Genomic DNA, 15,393 nt, shown 5'->3' on the forward strand with positions numbered 1-15,393 from the left:
CCTACTATGCCTTTTACTGATTTGCCTTTCTCCATTACAATTTTTTTTTTTTTTTTTTTTTTTGTTTTTTTACAATTTTTGGTGTTTTCTCCATTACAATTGAGACTTCTCATCCTTTACTTTATGCTTTTGTTTTTTTCCTTTTCCTTTTTGATTTCTTCTTGATCAAGATAGGTTTTGGAGAATACCATAATTTGAGATAAGGACCTCCATATCTGGTCTTCTGAGTTGAGAGCTTTGACCTTTGACTTTTTCAACACTTTTTATAGCAGTTTCTGGTCTTCATAATAAGCGTGATTAAGGCTCCTTTTGGTGCTAAGATGCAATTTTTATGATAAGTGGTATGAATTTCTCTGTAATCTGAAAAAGACAATAAAAGCGATGAGATATACTACAACAAATAGGGTTTTCAACGATGAAAAAAATTGTTGCCAAAAATTGAAAAATCGTCGCTAAAAGTGTTCAGCGACGTTTTTTTGCATCGTCCCACCATCGTGGGTAAAGCTATAGTCGGCAGTTCTTTTAGGCGACAATTTTTTATTGTCGCCAAAGATTTCCCTATTAGCGACGTTTTCCATCGTGGCCAAAGCTATAAAATCATCGCCAAATTTGGTTCTTGTTATCAATTTTAAAACGTCGCAAATAGTACACCTACTACGACATTCATTTAAACATCGCCATGGATAACGCTTTGGCTACGTTTTAATCCCCACTAAATATTCAAAATTTTCAAAAATTTGATTGTTTTGCTGACATTTTAAAACGTCGCCAAAAATTTGTTATTGGCCACATTTTTTATTTCGTAGCCAAAAGCATCACTAATGGTCAAAATTATTGATTTTATAATTGCACAGTATTCAGTACCAATTAATTTCACTACAACAATTAAACTTCAAAGGAAAACATATAAAAAACAAAAGCACAACAACATTAAATGACCAACAAATTTTCAATAAGTAAGCTTGTATGAGTGTTAATTAATAACTGTTCGTTATAATCTAAAACTTAAACAGAGTTACATAACTCTCAACATAAAATCGTCTATTGTGCAATTGCACCTAGTTACATTGTTTTCTTTTGAATTTTGTCTTCACAAAAAGATCATAAATTATGTCAAGCTCCGCAAACTCTTGCAACGCCAAACCACTTTTATTGGGTGTAAGTCAATCTGCAAACGATAATCATACATATTGAATCATTAAAGAGTAAAGAAAAAGAAAACGGATAGGAAAAAGAAAATGCTAACATTATTACCATACAAAGTCAAAAAGTTGTCGAAGTTATCAACTGAAATCATGTCAAATTCTGAAATTCTCCAATCCAAAATCACAGCCTGACCAAAAATTTAGTTCTTCAACAATAAGACACTGTAACAAGATAATAATCAATAGGGAATTCAAAGTGGGGAACTAGATATATATATATGTATATATATATCAATCCCAACTCAATAGACACCTTTCTAGTAAATTAGCCAGACCCGTAATGTCCCATTGCACATATACCAACATGCCTCGATATACTTTAGTTACATACTCTTTTCTTCTTGACAAGCATTGAAGTAGAGATAGTTCTTTATGCTTTTTCTTTCGTGAGTTATGTGGATATGGCAAAAGGGTATTACACCATTTTTATCTAAACATTGTGCCGAGTGCGGACAGAAATACTAAACCATAGAAGATAAAAAAAATCCAAGAATCTTTGCACCGTGCACGATTAGAAGATATACCTTAACCAAACAAATAGAATTTCTACGAGAAGGTACATACCACAATGAAGGAACACTCCCCGAGACATTGGAAAGTCCAATTGATGTTCTTCTAGTCTCGCTTGTTGTGCATCGTGCCCCCCTTGAGACGCTCCCTGCCTGGGACACTGCAGTCCATGTTTGCAAGGCCCTTTGAGAATGCATTCATCATATTGTATAGCAAGAGACTGTAATTAATGATCAAATATCACTAATAAGATTCAGCGACTAGCCGTAAGAAACTTTAGGCCTGTATTGACTTACCTTCTCCCCAGCAGCAGGAATAACAAGTTGTCCATCTTCAGCAAGTTTTTTGCTACCGGAAACTGGAGCTTCAAGGAAGTTTCACACAAGATATGACTAATTAGAGAGAAATCTTCAACCTAAACTACGTACAACCTATATTCCAAATAATAAAATACCTATTCATCCATTATAAATAACACCAATAATCCAATAGCTAGGCGTTATAGATATATAGATCCCAAGTCTAACAAATGGTAGGCTCAAGCCTATATACACCTCAGAGGAAGGCATACACCCATAAGAACTGTCATATTCACATTGTTTAGTGTTTTCTTATGTGCCTTTGGCACCTAATTTGTTTCAAATTAAAGTATTAACACCCATTGCTATTTGACTCAAGTTTGATACTCTCACAGTACCTACAACACTCCAAATAAAATTCATAACCAACAGTCCATATTAGATTATTAACATCCAACAACTTAATTTTCGCACCCATTTACCGATTGAATGCAAAACCAACTACATTTCAATGCTTTGAAGCCTTGCACACAACTTAACTTCCAGAATCCAAGCTGTTACAGACACAACACAACAAAAATTAAGAGTGCAGTAGTAGGTATTTCACATGCAAACACGGTGTCAAGCAATATCTACTATGAAAAGACTACCACACTATTAAATTGCTAAGAATCAAGCCATTGAATTCTTTAAAAAATATATATATAACCTACAATAAATAAAGCCCTTTCTTGATCTACTTCAATAGCAACCCAGATTCAAATCATACAAATGTATTTTTGTGGTTCGGTAGTGTAGGAACTGAAATTGAACGAAAAAAATCACAACTTTCCAATCTGAATTTTCTACAATCAAGTTTAATGAAAGAGTTTTGCCTTGTAATTAACTTACCAAGCTTTGGTTGAACGAATGATGAAGGGAAATTAAATCGGAAACCCGTCTTTTGATCTCATTTTGTTCCAATCTGATTTAAAGGAGAGTTGATCTCTTGCAATTACAGAATGTTGTGCACACGAAAAACCTAAATTTAACAAAAAAAAAATAGAAACAAACTAGAAGGATTAATTAAAAGAAAACGAAAGAGGAATGCCTTCTATTTTGATCTGAGAGAGAGAGAGAGGTTGGGAGGAAGAGTAGGGTTTCCTTTTAGTTTGGCTTTTTCCTTTTCTTTACATTCTTTCGATTTTTTCCACTCAAATTTCAAAACAATAGGCTGAGTAATCGAAATTTTGGCGCTGGAAAATTGGAAGACTGGAAAAACAATTTTCGACGGAATTGAATGCCACTAAGGGTGTGTTTGGCAACCAGGATTTTTGGAATTCAGGTGAAAATTAAGAGTCACCATTTGTTTGGCAACTTTTATGCACCTGGAATAGAAACCTCAAATCCCCAAAATCAAAGAATTGTAAGTTTCTATTAGAAACTTGAGATTTCCATATATTGAATTTTAACTACTTAAAATTGTAAGTTTTGGAATTATATTTTCAATTCCAATTCCAAAGGAAAACTTCCAAACACACCCTAAGAGCATTTGCAATGCAGCTTATTCACCCTCTTTTCACTAACTCGGTGAAAAACAAGGTGAAGCTGTGCAATGCAAAGGTGATAAAAAATATCTCGGACGGGATGTTGGATTCCGTCTGGACGTAAAAATTGAAAAAACACTCCGGACGGAATGAAACATCCCGTCTGAAATTTTAAAAAAACCGAAAAAAAGTCGAAAAATCATGCGAGACGGAATCTAACATCCCGTCCGAAAAAAAACCCATTTTTTTTTAAAAAAAAACACACGAGACGGAATCCAACATCCCGTCCGAAGTTAACAAGTCAGTGAAAAACTCGGTGGAAGGTTTCACCTTATTTTGAACTGGGGAAAACTATCACCGAGTTTATCACCCTGCATTGCACAGCACTTTTTAACCCAACTAGGTGATAGTTTTCACAAACCCCCCTCTATCACCTGCATTGCAAATGCTCTAAAGATACCCAATTACGTACGATCCTTATAAGCGTCGAAAATGCTATGAAAACTACAATACTATTATCATCGCCAAAACTTACAAACTATTTAACTAGGCATTTATCGTTGCTGAAAATTTAGCTACAATTTTTTTATGTCTCATAGTACTATTTAGGACGATACAAGCGTACCTGAAGTCATTATTTCATCTTGGGACGAAAAATTATTGTCGGCGATAAAAAAGTGTCGCTAATAGTAACTATTGCCTATGCTTTCTTAACGTCACTAAAAGTTTCGTCGTTGAAAAGGCCATTTGTTGTAGTGATTTTTTCATTGAACGTATGAAGGGTTGTAATGTAGTAATATAAGAGTAATAAAATGCACATTTGGGAGCTGATCAGTTGTTTGATATAGAACGAGAAATACATAGTTTATTGTACTAAGAATAATTATTTTACTATGAATTTTTTTGGATTTTTGTATTTTTGAAAACATATGAAATATATGAAAGAAAAATGAAATTTTTTGGCATGATGTATTTGTATTACCTTCTACTCATATAACAAATTCCACAAGAAAACAAATAAAACAAGCAGACAATATTAAAATTACAGTACTAGTTATAATACTACATAAGTACAAAACAACTGAAAAATAAAACATAAACTATAACTATCTATATAGACACTAGGGAGCTAGCTGCCTAGTCAGAATCCGTGCATGACTCGTCACGACGTCGAGAAGATCATTCTCCTTGACGTCGGGTCTTAGCATGTCTATCACTATGCATGAGCGCAAATAGAGAGGTGGAGACAAAAGATAGAATTAAACAAAGAATAGTATCACTTTGGGTTACTCTATTTTGTTTAATTCTCATTTAAAGATGCCTCGTTTTTTTTTTTTTTTTTTTAATTTTTAAAGCAAAAGATATCTCTAACCATATAGAGGTTTTGACAAGAAGATAAAATTATACATGAATTCGATATCATTTTGGTTACTCCAGGGCGTATAATTTTCATTTTTATATCCTCTAGTTTTGAAAACTATAGAGAGATATTTTAAGATACTCGTACTCAAAAAGCTGTAATTCTAAATGCTAATTAATAAGCTTTTGAAAACAAATCATAACAGGTAATCTCAGACAACTTTCGTTTCGGCTCTTTATTAAACCTAATCCAATCAGACTGTGGCTTCAGTTATGTATGTTGGGAGGTTTATTGCGCAAGACATAATAGAAGGGTTTAGCTTATTAGACACTAGTGGGTGGTGGAACTAGGTCTCTTTGGTGGATTTTGGTAGTTCTGGTTAAAATGGGATGGGAACCAATGCTCTGTTCTGATTGTTATAGGTACATTGTTCTTGTCTTAATGTATTTGATGGTTGACCTGATGATATGTTGGTGAGTAAGGGACAATTGGTATCTATATGATTTAAGCTGAGACAGAAAGTGCATGGTGATATGGGCGAACCCTTAGTAACACATAACTGATTCTCAATCCGCCCTTAGAAGAATGGCGATTGCGTACTTCTGGTCTATGTGGAATCCATTGCCCATTTTAATTTTGGAAAATCACATCACTATTGATGTATCGAGAATCATTTATTATGACAACGGAGAAAAACAACTATTTTGAAAAAGAATTGTAAAAAAAAAAAATTGTATACTCGCTCCACAGGTTCACATTTACTCAAACGACGAGTAAAAAGTTATTTACAAAGAATATGTGAGATATACGTAAACTAAGACTCCGACACTTACAACCACACTCCCATGGAATGCATCGATATAACATGAATCTTTTATAGTCAGATATTCCAGACTATATGTGGGGTCATTTTAAGTCAGATTCCCCAAGATTATGCATAAGATGGATGATATACTGTTAACTATATACTAATAATCTAAACAGTTGGGGATCTTTATAGAAAAACATATGAAAGCATACACCCCCAAACAGAATGAAATGAAGTATTCAGAGTGTAAGATGCAGAATGATAAGAGAATACTTGTGTAACCTATCATATTTGACTTGTCCAAAAGAGTGGGATGTTGGTAGTAGATGTCCTTCATGAGGCACAAATGATGGAGAATGGGACATACTAGGTTTCTCAACTACTGAAATGATGGACTCTTGTATTTGTATATTGGGCGAAGTCTCTTTACTGGGAAGGTTTAGAAAATTATGAATGATCTCAAAGGCAATAGGCTTAAGTGTGAATTTGAGGTTTCTTTGAAAGGGTTTCATGGTGCAGTGGTCCTCAGAAATTCGTGGATGTTTAATGAATGGAGGTTAGGTTTTAAGAGGTGTTAAATTGGTATGGTGATGGTTGGTCGGTGGTTCTTCACATGATCTCAAGGACTCAAAGAATTCGTCATCTAGTTTTGGCGTTTCCACAAGATTGTGGTTCATATCTGCAATAGTAAAGATGTCACAAATTTGTTCCATCGATAAGTTTTTAATGACCAAACTAAATTGAAATCCACTTTCCACCATAGATTTTATTCCCTCTTTTTCAAGCACTTCATTTTCTTTGTCCTCTCTGCCTAGATCTTCATGAATTTTCTCAATACCATTTTCCAAGTGTGTTGAGTCCAATACATGCTCTTGAGTTTTTTCTGCCGGAGTCTCCTCATTTATGGGGGATGATGCATTAAGGCATGTGAGAGAAACTATGACTTCGGGCATATAGTCATCGTCATAAGATTTGGAATTCTCACTATATTTAGGTAGAAGTTGATGGGGATTTGATTGGTCATGAGTATCAGGATGGGCTTTAGCAATTGACTTTGTTATAGTAACACCTTGTTTCTCTTGTTGGATGGGTTCTAGACTAGTGGGAAGAATAATAGTCTCAGATGTGGAATCTTTTGAATCAGATTGGAGAAAACATAAGGTAGTTGTCATTTGCTAGTCAGTATTGTTTGCTTGGTCATTTCCTGGTAGAGTTGGTCTGTGATGGATGGTGGAGTGGAATATGAATTTGATATGGATGGTGATGTGAATGGTAATGGGTTTTAGGTAAAAACGTACTCTGACTGACCAGGTGGATATATGAATGGTGGTTGACTATTTGTGGTAGAACTCCATGAATTGTTGGCATGATTAGAAAACTCTTGAGTGTATGGGGTACTTGGGAAGTTTGAAAATTGAGGTTCATAATCATAAGAATTTCCCGTAGTAGACTCGAATTCAGTATATGATGGACAATGAGATAACCAGTGATAAGGACTACCGCAAAAAGAACAAGGTTCTGGGTTTGCATTGTAATTACATGATGGTTACGATGCATATTGATAAAACATGAACGCTCAATCAATGATAATGCACAAATAGTAGAAATTTATTTTAAAATATTTGCTTGGTCTATAATTTACTATGCCATGTTCAACGGAACAATTGGGCGCGAGACTAGGATGGCTCTACTACACTGCTTAGAATAGTAGGCAGTTACTTCACCAAGTGGTATGCTACTAAGAATCTCACTCACGATGAATCTAGGGGTGGGGAGTGAGGAAGGTAGTTGGTCCACCAGAATCTAGTAACTGATTTCTTTAAATCCTCGTGGCTATATTTTTGTCATTTTCAAGAGGATTGTGACTACTTTAGGATCTAGTTGATTGATTTTAATTTAGTTGTTTAGTCTAGGGCTTCAAGAATCAAGCATCGTCCGATTTATCTACATTGGGGAATGACTTCCCAATATTTATTGATAAGAGTCCAAAACTGTAGTTTTAACCCTTTAATAATATTACATTTAGACCAATTATGTTTATAATAAATAAGAGTTAGTACTGTTTACGTACTTTTGTGTATCTTAGGTCTTGGAGTCAACTACATGAAGAAATATGTCACTTTTGTAAAAGAAAGGAGCAAAGATTGGTTGCTAAGAAGTTCTATGCTTAAAGCCCAAGTTTCAAGGAGAAAAAGCTTTTTTAAAGCCCAGTCAAAGCTGAAAAGTCAAAGTGAACGCGGGCAGAAATAGAGCATAAAAGTCAATAGAACTTCCATAGGCCGTATCTTTGGACTCAGACCTCGGAATTGGGCCTACTATATGTCAAAACAACCGACGAAGAAAGATCTTTCTAATGGTCTAGGACTTGATCCAATCAGAGAAGTAAAAGTGGATGAAAAGGCTGTTGCAGTAATTTCCAGTAGATAAACCCTTTTTGGACTTAAGTAATTAGGTTTTGGGCTTGATTTAGTGGCCCAAAACATAGCTCCAAAGCCCATGCACGAAATTGTAAACCTAACCCTCTTCTATATAAAGAGAACTAAGGCAAAACTCTAAATCTCTGTCCCATTAGTTATAATAATTTAGCTCTTTCTCTCTCTCCAATTAGTTAGAATAATTTAGCTCACTCTCTCTCCCATTAGTTATTTAATTTAGTTTAAACCTAGTTTTATGTTTTATTAGCCTAGCAACCATTAATACAATTCAAGTTATTTTCAATACAAGTATTCCTTTAAATTATGTCTTCTTCTTATTATTATTTATTCCATGATAATCTAATGAACCATAACTAAACCTCCATTAGAGGGGTTCGATTGAAGCTTTGATGAAGACTTGATGTGTTAGTATAGAATAGTTGTATTAAAGAGCTTCAATTCTAGAGGGTAGTTCATTCACCATGAGAATGGGATTCAACTTCCTCTCATGCTAATTATTAATTGGTTAGAGATGCCATGAATAATTAGGGATAAAAAGACCTAACCTTTATGTTGAACCTTGTGTGAAAACATAAAGATTAGGGTTGCAACAAACTCCATACTAACATGAGGATTAATCAAGGTGGATTTCAAATCTCCCTAATTCCTTCTATCATATACCACATCTTATAATTTATTTGCCATTCTATAATTTTAAAATAAAAACATTAATTTTAATTCTATCAAATGGAGTCGCTGCCATCGTAGTTGTCTTTAGAGTTTAATTCTCTTAGTTTTTCAATTCTACAAATAGCCCAATTCACCCACCCACCCTATTGTTAAAGTTTGTAACTGTGTTTTATGTTTTCAGAAAAATAGAATTTTGCTCTTGGAAGTCTACTGGAAATTTTCAAAGCTGTAACTCGGAGCACGCCCGCGCCCTTCCTTCCATTAAGCTAATTTCGAGTTTTATTTCTAATTTTTAGGCCCAGCTCATTAAGAAACCGCATGAAAGTCTGTTTCTATAAACATTCAAAGAGCGCGCCCGCGCCCTTGTTGCTTTATATTTGAGCGCGCCCGCGTCCCTCTGAAGAAATCTCGATATACACAGGTTAGTTAAAGATCCTCTTTTCGTTGGGAATTATTGTTTCTTCAGTGTTCCAAGCATCCACAGGACAAGTAGGTTCGTATTAAAGACGTTATTCATAAGCGTAGTAAGGAGGCATTCAGGTTCTCCTTCTTTCACTCCTCATCTTTTCTGTTATAGGAGTTTTAATTCTAGTATATCAGGTTGTTGTTTGACTGCTGTTAGCGTTTCTTTCATATTGGACTTAGCCTTGCATGAGATTAAGATCTGGTAAGAGAAAACCATCTAATGTTATCTATCGTAAATCTCAATGCACACGCCTATCTAGAATATCACACAGTACACTTGCATTAATAGCTGAAGAAGCAGAGACTCCTCTCTCTGATTTTAACAAAGCCCTAAACGATGGCCCTAAGTCTTGCATCGTTCTTACAGACCCAGTGGGAGATTTTCGAATTCCCCTAAATATTTTTAATTTGTTACCCATTTTTCATGGTTTAGACCACAAAAAGCCTTATCAGCATATGCGTAGGATAGAACAAGTTCTCACTACATTCCATCATCCTAACATAGGTTCTGAACAAATTAAACTAAGGGTGTTTCCTTTCACCCTAGCCGATAAGGCGACGTCTTGGTTAAATGCCCAAACGCCTAATTCGATGGAATCATGGGCCAAACTAGTTTAATTGTTCATGAAACAGTTTTACCCACCACTGAAGACAGATGAAATGATTCAAAAGATTAATTTCTTCTTCCAGAACCCTCATGAATCATTTTCAGAGGCCTGGAACCAGTATATTAATCTTCTTATAGAGTGTCCACATCATAACCATATGAAAGACACGCTTGTTCGTGCCTTTATCAATGGGCTTTCACATCATCATAAGGAGGTTTTTATATAATGAATGGGGGTAGTTTCCTTAGTAAAGGAGCCTCAGAGGCTTATAGGTTTTTAGAAGATCAATCTAAGTGTAATAATAACTGGGGGGGGGGGGGTTTGGTAACGACATCCCCACTCAGCTAATTCTTCTTTCACAACCAAGGCTGCCAGTATGTTTGAGGTTAAACCTGATCCCGAGCTTAGAACTCTAATCGAATCTCTCATAAAAAAGGTAGAACCATTTCTATTCAATATAAACCTACTCCTGTCATGAACATCAACTCTCTTCCATGTAACTTATGTTTCAGTTTTGAGCATACCGACTCCTATTGTCTTCTTGTCTATGAACAACTATCACAACCACCCGCACAGTCGGATAATGTTTGCTCCGTTAATAGCCTTCCTAACGCACCTTGGAGACAAAACCCCAACTTCGGTTGGCGTAATAATCAACCAGTTATACCTCCGGGATTTAATAATCAAAATATTAGGCCAGCAAACAACTACAACCCAGCTCTACCATGACAAGTACAAGGACAAGACAAAGACAATAATAATAATCGAGGTATCGTCCCAATTAATAATAACTATCACAACCCACCCATTAATAATCAACGTGAGGTAGTTCCTGTCACACCACCTGTGACCACTACACCTTCACAACCGGATCGTTTCGATGCCTACATGCAAGCTCAACAACAGATTCTACAATCCATTCAACAATCCATACAACAGTTAACCCAAGATAAAGCCCAACCAAAAGGTGTGTTTTCAGGTCAAGCTAAACCTAATCACAAAATGCCAAACACAGCCTTTGAAGTAACCGGTAATACTAGTAACGAACATTTAAACGTAGGTGAGTTAAATGCCATCACCACTCTCCATTCTGGCAGAGTGGTTGATAACACCGTAACTATGCCCATTGATACACCACCAGTGATCATTACAAATGACAATTTACTAGATACCGAATTAGAAACTGAAGATCCTACCACTGTAGAGGTACCAGTTAAACCACACCAAGAAAAAAGTGGCCAAGGATAAAAATCTTATTAAACCATATGCTAAATATATAGAGACACCACCATTTCCCTAGAGACTAGCCATGTTAGGGAAGTTTTTAAAAATCTAACGATAAACCTACCTTTTCTTGAAGCTATTAAAAAATTACCACAACATGCTAAGTTTCTAAAAGAGTTGTGCACTACTAGGTAGAAAACAAACATTCTAAAAGATGCCTTTTTAACTGAACAGTTTCCCACTCTATCTGAACATAATAGAATCGTTAAGTACAAGGACCCTACTCTATTAGATCTAGGGGCGAGTGTTAACTTACTCCCTTATTATTTATTTAAACAAATAGGTCTACAAGAGATGTAACCAACTAAAATGACATTACAATTAGCTGACCATTCTATTAAGTATCATAAGGGTGTCGTTGAAAACGTGCTTGTTAAAGTTCAAGATTTTTGCTACCCAGCTGATTTCGTTATCCTCGACACAGAAGTCGCTAACGATTGTGTTCCTATCATCTTAGGGCGTCCCTTCTTGGCAACCGCCAACGCGCTCATAAATTGCCATGATGGTTCGATGTCTATGTCATTTAGACACCTTTCTGTTGAGGTGAATGTTTTCAAAATGATGAAACAGTTACGTGATACGACTATCGATGGAGAAGTTAGCATGATCGAGAGCTTAGCTCAAGATTATTTCAACAACATGTTTCCTGAGAATCAGATGGACCAATTCCTTTTCTTCAGAAGTTCCAACTTTGACGATGACTCCCTAGACATAGATGAAATCGAGGAAGATTTCCTTCGACTCTTTTGCAACTCTTCCTTGCCACCTCGCGAGTCCCCCCTATCAACATCCATTCACCCACCTCACATCTTAATGTCACTCATTCATCTTCCCTCACCAATATTCCTCACCTTCCACTTTTTCAAAGGAACCTTGAGTTTGCACTTGACCCTCTTGCTTCTCATATGCTTCATGATTTTCTAAACCCTCCTAGTAAGAAAATACTATCCAAGGGCAAGCCACCCGACCCTTTCATTTTCAGATGTGTGATTATACCAACCCACGCCACCTGACCCACATTCTCATTTTTTCCATTCCTTCCTTCTAAAACTTATCCATATCCCACATATTTCCACAACCATCCATTTTTTCACGATCATTCACTTGGCCACCTTTTCGTTGGAGAAAAAAGAAGAAATTGCATGCTAGGTTAGGTTCTAGATCTATCAGTATTCACTCTAATTTTGCTACGCTAAGTCATTGGAAATCTTGGTGCCTAATTTTGTTTGGGTTTGTCGTCCGTGTTAATTATTTATGGACAGACCCACAACTCTTTAGATTATTGATATATGGTAAACTGCATGTTAATACATGTTTTAGATAAAGTCTCGAGTATCTGACTATAAAGGACTCATTTTATTCTTCGGTGTACTCAATTCCAATCTTATTTTATGGGAGTGCACCATTAAGGTAAACCGAACCCTCTCTTTGGAGTGTGTGGCTATAAGTACTGGATCCTAAGTCCAAACCCAACATAATTCATGTTTTCCACTCTTGCATGTTTTCTCATTTTTGAGTCGTATTTCTCTATGGAGTGAATTACGTCCTTATTGCTTTATTGTTTTCTGTTATATTAAACATTATTTATAAAAAGTAAAAAAATATTTAAATCTGATAAACATTAGTCTAGTAAGTCTTGGGAATCTGACTTTAAAAGACCCACGTTTTAAAACAAATTTTCTAAAACCTTGTTTTCAAAAATTTGTTTGGGGGTGGGGTGTTTGGTCTTTCCATTCTTGATCACTCAACTTTCTATTCTTATCCCATCCTCATCTCGTGGTCAGTTTTATTGTATTATTTTTAAGAAGATTTTCTTGTTTTAGTAGAATTTTTATTCTCAATTGTTTACTTAAGTAGTTAATCTTGAATTATGTAAGTTGGTTGTTATTTGAATTTCATGTTGGTTTAATTTTTTGTCCAAGCATGCTATCTATTTTCCATGAATCCCACCTTTCCGACTTGTTTGGGGGTAACATTATTTGTTTAGCATTGTATTTTAATATATCCACATGTTTTTGAATTAATATTGCAATGTTTAAGGAATATAGTTTATATATGAGCATGCTGCTAATGTGGTGTAGCTAGAATTAGCTATTGTTGTTCGGTGCAACCTCAAAGATTAAAGGTATTAAGATTGCTATTTTGATAGGTTGTTTAAAACCATATAGAATTGCTACTGTGAGCCTACTCTCGGCTGTTTCTATTTTGGTTTTAACAACCCTTTTCTTATTTTATCTCTTTCCTTATCAATTTGGGAACCTTGGAGACCTTTGTTTAAGAAACTAGTGTTCTATAAATACATGGAATGCCATGTACTTCACTCTACACCTCTCAAATTCATATCACAGGCCTTGCTCAAAGCGCACACGCCCTTATTTTGCATTAACACAGAGTGCGCCCGCACTGTAAGTCCAGTATAATATATTTTCCTTTTGTCAGAGTTAAGCGCGCCCGCGCCCTTACTTCAACATACATCCAGTACTATTTTTTTTTTGTTTTTCTGCAGTAAATCTAGGAGTTCATTAGTGTGTTTGTTTGCTATGAAATCTCCTCAAATCATACCGGAGCAGTCCTTTGAAGAATTGCTCAAGAATGACACTTATGGGTGTTGGTTTCGTAACTTGATTGTGCAGTCAGGATGGCAGTCTCTAATGGTAAGCGCTGATGAATCTTATTCTCATGCACTTACTGTTTATTTCTATGATAATTGTAAGTTCTTTTATTAACCAGATGGGGAACAAGTGTTCTCTGTCGACATTGATGATAAAATAATAGATTTAAGCAAGTTCTTGTTAGCCTTTGCTATTGGGCTTTCTATGCCTGCTGCCCAAAACTCATGGGGCTATATGGCTGATAATATGTACATCTACAACTATGAGTATTTGCATGAGACCTATGGGGCAGGGATTTTTCGTGTAAAGGACCAAGGGCAATATAACGTAGCCCTTGGTAGCCTGTCCTTTAACATAGGCACTATTATGTTCTTTATCATGCTGAATATCTTAGGGAAATGGCCTTTTTCTTCTACGAATAACGCCACTTGTGACGTCTTTCTTGCTCTAGCTGAGGGACGTATGCTCTATGACCTTCCCCAGATCTTAGTGTTTAGTTTAGCATGAGCCCATAATATGAAGCATAAGTACATTCTTATGCCTGTCTTGGTTTGCCACATAATGCTATGTTTCTTTCCTGAGTTCTATACCCCAATGACATTATGAGACCTACCAATTGAATTATACGCTTTTTCCGTGCTATGATTTGGTCGGGGTGGCGACTACAACCTAATTGGGTTGCCCCTTACACCCCATCCGACCAAGTGGCGCTTAACAGGTTAGAAAAGGTAGATGATAAATGGTGTGAGACTTGTGATAAGAGCCCAAAACTGTAGTTTTATCCCCTTAATAATATGACATTTAGACCAATTATGTGATTATTCAATAAGAGTTAATACTGTTTACGTACTTTTGTGTATTTCAGGCATTGGAGTCAAATATGTGAAGAAATGTGTCCTTTTTGCAAGAGAAATGAGCAAAGGTTGGTTGCTAAGAAGTTCTATGGTTAAAGCCCAAGTTTCAAGGAGAAAAAGCCTTGTTAAAGCCCAGTCAAAGCTGAAAAGTCAAGTCAACGCGGGCAGAAATAGCGCATTAAAATCAGCAGAACTTTGGCTGGCTGTATCTTTGGACTCAGATCTCGGAATTGGGCCTACCATATGTCAAAACGACTGGCTCGGAAAGAGCTTTCTAATGGTTTAGACCTTAATCCAATCAGAGGAATAAAAGCTGACAAAAAGGCTGTTGCAATAATTTCCAACATAGAAACCCTTTTTGGACTTAAGTAATCGGGTTTTAGGCTCGATTTTATGGCCCAAAACATGGCTCTGACGCCCATGTACAAATTTGTAGACCTAGCTCTCTCCTATATAAAGAGGACTAAGGCGTAACTCTTAAGTACTTAGTTATCCTAGATTAAACTTAGTTATTAATTCATAAATCTAGATTAGAGTTAGTTTTTAATCATATAGACTTAGTTTTTAATATAGTTTGGAATTCTTAGACTCTTTTCCATTAGATTAATAAAGAAAATTTATATTCTTTCAATGATGTCTTCTTCTTATTCTTCTATTAATGATTGTCTGATGAATCTGAGCAAAACCTCCATTAGAGGGGTTTGATGAAGACTTGATGTGTTAATTTAGATTTATTCCTTGTTCAAGAGTTTCACTCT

The 15,393-nt window shown here is 35.7% G+C and overlaps 1 long non-coding RNA gene across 22 annotated transcripts; it reads right to left on the reverse strand.

Moving 5' to 3' along the window:
- Positions 1 to 935: 935 nt before the first annotated feature.
- On the reverse strand, positions 936 to 3,556 carry LOC147504219 (uncharacterized). Of its 22 annotated transcripts, XR_015193015.1 has the most exons (7): positions 3,535 to 3,556; positions 2,906 to 3,299; positions 2,497 to 2,568; positions 2,012 to 2,073; positions 1,770 to 1,898; positions 1,255 to 1,333; positions 936 to 1,168 (listed from the first exon to the last, which is right to left on the reverse strand). It is a non-coding gene; the product is annotated as an uncharacterized LOC147504219 (long non-coding RNA). The 22 variants fall into 22 exon arrangements; XR_015193011.1 differs by lacking the exon at positions 3,535 to 3,556 and having other exon boundaries at positions 1,770 to 1,875; positions 2,906 to 3,209; XR_015193023.1 differs by lacking the exon at positions 3,535 to 3,556 and having other exon boundaries at positions 1,260 to 1,333; positions 1,770 to 1,875; positions 2,489 to 2,568; positions 2,906 to 3,205.
- Between the last annotated feature and the right edge of the window lie 11,837 nt (positions 3,557 to 15,393).

This window comes from Coptis chinensis, chromosome 4 (assembly GCF_015680905.1).
Source record: "Coptis chinensis isolate HL-2020 chromosome 4, ASM1568090v1, whole genome shotgun sequence".
In the NCBI taxonomy this organism is placed as follows: domain Eukaryota; kingdom Viridiplantae; phylum Streptophyta; class Magnoliopsida; order Ranunculales; family Ranunculaceae; genus Coptis; species Coptis chinensis.